Below are 5,743 nucleotides of genomic sequence, written 5' to 3' on the forward strand. Positions count from 1 at the left end.
CATCAAACCACTCCTTATTACAAGACATATGGAGTGACGCACCAGAATCAATGAACCAAGCATTCTTATCATCATTTTCCACAGACAATGCAGCATCAGAAACAAACAATTTAAGATTTTTAAATCCATCACTGATTGAGGTATCTTTGTCCACAAAATTTCCATTATGCCTTCTGTTTCTTTGCCTAGACTCATTATATTTCCTTTTATAACAATCTTTAGAATGATGCCCAGGTTTGCCACAATAATAACACTCATCATTTCTCTTATGGATTGGAAATTTAGACTGTGTCATACCTTTTTGTTTTGCTTGAAACTTGCCTCCTTTGTTCTTGTCCCATGGCTTGCCTCTATATGGATATTTGCCCTTAGCCACCAATGCCAAATCTGAACTGCTAGAGCCCAAATTAAAGCTCTTCATCCTCTCCTCCTCTTGTAGAAGAATTCTTGTCAATTCATCAAATGTAGGGGGTTTCTCTCTAGCTGCAAGACTTGAAACAAAAATTTGATAATCTTGCACTAAGCCATTTAATATGATGGTGACTAAGTCAGTACTAGACACCTTTTCACCAATATCTCCTAACTTATCACTTAAATCTTTGACACGAGATATGAAATTGCTTATATTTTCATTTGCTTCCATTTTTAGAGATAAAAGCTTAGTTTTCAAAAACAAGATCCGGTTTGTATTTGTTGTTTCATACAAACCCTTCAACGTATCCCATGTTTCTTTTGATGTCTTGCAATCTCTGATGTGAGGAATAATGTTGTCCTTTACGAACATACGCAGCAACACCTTTGCTTTCATCTCCCTTCTCTCCCAATCTAGAATAGAACCTGCAACAGTGGGTTTGGGCTCATCCCTACTCACTATGGACCACAAATTATTTCCTTCTAAAATAGTCATTAACTTGAATTTCCAATTCACATAATTTTCTCCATCAAGTTTGGTGGATTCATTCATATAATTACTAAGCAACAAATTTTCCATGATGAGAAACTTTCTCCAATCACCAAAATGCAATTTTTTTTTCTTTTTTTTCACAACTTCAATATTTCTTTACTCAATAATAACAACTCTATTCCTTTTTTTTTTTTTTTAAGAACAATTGAGTACTTCCTGAATCACATTAATCAGCACAAATCTTACAAAAAATTGTGGCCAATCACAGCTCTCTCAGTTTATCCAGCGTATTTATTTTAAGCAATATAAAAGTTGTAAGAATTGAATTAATTCCTGTAATCTTGCAAAGACAATGGAAAGGAGAAACTTGGTACCATTCCCCGCATACAAGTAATACCGCCAAAACTACAACTTTATCAGTTTTGGACTTACAGGGTGAATAGTATCACATGGCAGCTTCATCAGCAGATTATCCTACAACTTTAGCAGAGAGTTTAGCAGAGAAGCATTCTTAGGCTTCTCGGCCTCCTTATGTGCACAGCTTTCCACCTCTGGTTGCGGATGGCACTCGTACATTAAGATGTACACCTCACGAACTTCGGGAGAGTCCAACAAACACAAGAAGCTTTCAGCATCTTCCCTTGAAAATTACCACTTCCGAACCCCTGCATTCAAAACAAGTCTGGCTGCAGGCACTCGTACATTACATTATTTATTTCTTGCTCAAATATTTGCATAGTAGTCGACGGCAAAAAAACAAGAACAAGAAATCCCTCAAAAGAATCCACAGAATGCCTTACTAAAAATGAAACGTTTAGCGGATAAACAGGAGAAGCATACACTTCTCAAACTTCTTTGGCACGCTTACCACCAGTACGCCATTCTCCCAGCTCACAGCACACAGCTTACTGTTCTTCTGTAACACACAACAATATCTCACCTCCTTATACACACCACCGAGCCTCATATAGCTCTCAACCTCACACCAGCTCTGATACCATGACAGAGAGAAGAGGCGCACAACTCATGAACACAACACACAAACACTAAACTCAAGACTTGCTTCTCTTCATTGATTAACAGGTATATATACAAGCTGAAGAATCTTCTGGATATCAATTCGGGCGGTGGCTTCCTGAAGAAGTTTGCCACTTTGTCAACAATTTCTAGAACCAGCATTAAAATCACTGTTGAATATTGGTTTTGGGTAATTGGAATTATTTCTGGTTCCTTCTAATAGCCTTGAAGGCTGAGAAGCTCGCACTTAAATGTACTCGCCTCCGTCAACAATGGAGAGAAAAATTATTTGAAGTATTAAGCGCGACTCGAGTTTAAATGTGTTTACAATTCTCGGCCGTCACGTAAATAAATTCACCACAGTCCATCGGAGAGAGAAATCACCGTAGTCTAACTGTTCTATGTTAGAGAATGCCAATCTATGCTATAGACAAACTGCAATTTTCTTGTCACGTAAATAAATTCGCCACCGTCCATCGGAGAGAGAAATCACCGTACTCTAATCGTATTCTGGTCTATGAATTCATGCCCAACGGGTCTCTTGATAAATGGTTGTTCGGCCTAGGCAAGTGTTTAGATTGGAAAACTAGATATTCAATTGCTCTGGATACCGCCCGGGGACTTGCGTACTTGCACGAGGAGTCGAGGCTTTGTATTCTACATCTAGACGTTAAGCCTCAGAATATTCTGCTGGATGAGAATTTCAAGGCGACCGTGTCTGGTTTCGGCATGGCAAGCTGTCTAAATAGAGATATAGAAAGCCACTTGGTGACAGTGGTGAAGGGCACGATTGGATATATGGCGCCCGAATGGCTTTGGGGAGTAGGAATCACATCCAAGAGCGATGTCTTCAGCTACGGGATGGTACTTGTCACGCCCCCAATTATTTTTTCCTTAAATTGGTCGGGTGCAGCACCGCCTAAGTAACCAACATCTTTCATTGTTAACTTACTTTGCGAACTACGCCTTAACATTCATCATAAACATGAATTATTATATTAATGTGCGGAAACCATTAATAACAAACATGATAGAACAACCAGGAACACATCATATGCAAGAGAATGCTTTTATTATATATATAAGAAGATTTTGTACAATGACCGGGAGCTAGGCTCTACCGGCATTTCACCCGAGTTGGGCGCCCACCCGTGCAAGAGCGCACGGTGGTCTCACCTCAACCCCAAACCAAAATACAACACACAACCGAACACAAGTTTTCCTTTGCCCAAATGGGCGGGCGCGCCCGTGCACAACCCACACCAACCGCAATCCAAAACCTGTTCCACGTCCGGCGGGCGGGCGCCTTAGAACGCCCTCCACCCGCACCTTCAACCGCCCTTACAACCTTCGTGCAGCCCGTGTACACCGCCCGGCAAGCGGGCGCATCCCTTGCGCCTTTGCTGTGGCCTTTACTTGCTCGCACCTCTTGTTTGAGCGACAGAAGATGAGCGATGATCGACGGACAAAATGCCACACACCTCCGCTTGTTTATACTCCTCCTTCGTGTGGCGGTCATGCCCTCGGCCGACCCTTCCACAACCTCCAACCAACGCGTCCTCAAACACAAACGATGCTAACACATGGTCGGCTCGCCCTTTGTTTGTCACGCTCCATGGTTGGCTCGTTCGGCAAGTCCTCCAACTTGCCATATAAACCCACGAATGCCAATTCATCCGCACATGTGCCTTGCCTTTGGTCGCTCGTGGTTCTTCGTTCATGCCTTAGTCGCATCTCGTGGAGGAAGGAGCACGTGCCTGGTCGCTCATGAGCCGCAGGACGTTACATCCTCCCCCACTTGAAATCATTGTCGCCCTCGACAATCCCGACTGCCTCAGTATCTTCTGTTCATACTTCGCAATCTTCTTCTTCCATCTCCAAAGCGAGTCCTCTGATTCCCAGCTCTCTTCCTCTGGTGCATTCTTCCATCTGACAAGATACTCCCGTTTCATGTGGCAACCAAGCCCTGTAGTTCTGTAGCTCAAAATATTATCCAACTCCAGTCCTGGCTTGTCCACAATCCCGGCTGGTCCTCTCTTCGGTTCAGCTCTCTCTGGATGATCATCATCAAGTCTGCATCTCTTCAACTGACTCATGTGAAAAACTGGATGCTTCATGTGCATATGGTGTGGAAGCTCCAGCTCATAAGCAACTTCCCCCACTTTCTTCTTCACTCGGAATGGTCCCTCATACTTCCGTGTCAGTTTGCTTGCAGTCCCCTTGGCTGGCTGAAACTGCTCCCCCGTAATATTGAGAAACACCATATCTCCTAGACTGAAGTGCACATCCCGTCTTCCTCTGCCTGCCCATTTCTTCATTCTCCTTGCAGCTTCGTGCAAGCGCAACTGTGCCAACTCCAAGGTCTCCTCCCAAGCCTTCATGAACTTCTTCGCGTGAGGACTCCTCAAGAAACCTCCTGTCACTACGGTATGCGGAGCAACCGGCATCTGCCCATTCACCAACTCAAATGGACTGTACCTCGTCGCAGAAATCTTTTGAATATTGCAGCTAAACTGAGCAATATCCAAGAGTTCAGGCCAATTCTTCTGATCAGCCAACACATAATGTCTCAAGTAATCCTCCAGCAATGCGTTGATCCTCTCAGTTTACCCATCTGTCTGCGGATGGTAACTCGAACTCATCAACAACTCTGTCCCGACTAACTTGAACAATGTGGTCCAAAATCTGCGTATAAAACGCGGATCTCTATCTGACACGATGCTTAATGGCATCCCCCAATACTTCACTATGTTCTTAAAGAACAACTCCACAGTCCGCTCGGCTCCACAAGGCATCTTTGTAGGAACAAAGACGGCATACTTGGAAAAACGATCAACCATGACCATAATCCCATTATACCCCTGAACCTGTGGCAACTGAGTGATGAAGTCCATCGAGACACTCATCCATGGCCTCTCAGGAATTGGTAAAGGCTGCAACAGTCCTCCTTGCCTCTAAGTATCCGATTTATCCTACTCACAAATGATGCACGTATGTACATACTCCTCTACATCCTCTCGCATCTTCTCCCAAAAGAATCCTCTCTCCAATAATGCCAAAGAACGACGCTGCCCTGGGTGGCCAGCCCACGGTGAGTTGTGGCACTCCTTCAAAAGGTGCCTCCTGAGTCCAGATGACTTTGGAACATAGAGTCAGTTTCCAAAGAACAAGAACCTGTCTTGTAGAAAGAACTTTTGTGTCTTCCCCTCCTTTATCTGCTTCACTATATTCTGCGCCAAAGTATCAGTTTCAACACTTTCCTTGAGCTTATTCTTCATCTCTTCTGACATCTGAATTCGACTCCTACTCCTTTCTTCCCGGTCTTCACCTTCCAATGCTGCAAGCTGTCCCTTCCTGCTAAGGGCATTTTCTATCGCATTGTGCCTCCCGGCCTATACTCGATAGTCATGTCGAATTCTGCCAAGAAGTCTTGCCAATGAGCTTGCTTCGCAGAAAGCTTCGGTTGTGATGCAAAATAACTTGCTGCAACATTGTCAGTATTGACAACAAACGGCTTCCCAATCAGGTAATGCCTCTACACATGAAGACAGTGAATGATCGCAGTCATCTCCTTCTTATGAACCGGATACCTCCGTTCTCTATCCTGCAACTTCTGACTCTCGTACGCCACTGGATGCCCATCCTGCATAAGAACCCCTCCTATGGAAAAATCCAAAGCATTAGTGTGTACCTCAAATGGTCTCTCGAAGTCCGGCAACTTCAGTATCGGTGCTGTAACCATCCTCCTCTTCAAGTCATCAAATGCCTTCTGACATTTATCCGTCCAACACCACCTCTTGTCTTTCTTCACTAGGTCTATCA

The 5,743-nt window shown here is 43.9% G+C and overlaps 1 pseudogene; it reads left to right on the top strand.

Annotated features, from left to right (window-relative positions):
* Nucleotides 1–2,332: 2,332 nt before the first annotated feature.
* LOC149143872 (putative receptor-like protein kinase At5g20050 pseudogene) lies at nucleotides 2,333–2,848 on the top strand (annotated as a pseudogene).
* Nucleotides 2,849–5,743: the final 2,895 nt, after the last annotated feature.

The sequence above is a fragment of the Pinus tabuliformis genome, chromosome X, assembly GCF_031772625.1.
Source record: "Pinus tabuliformis cultivar Carrire ecotype Pingquan chromosome X, CPIR1, whole genome shotgun sequence".
In the NCBI taxonomy this organism is placed as follows: Eukaryota; Viridiplantae; Streptophyta; class Pinopsida; order Pinales; family Pinaceae; genus Pinus; species Pinus tabuliformis.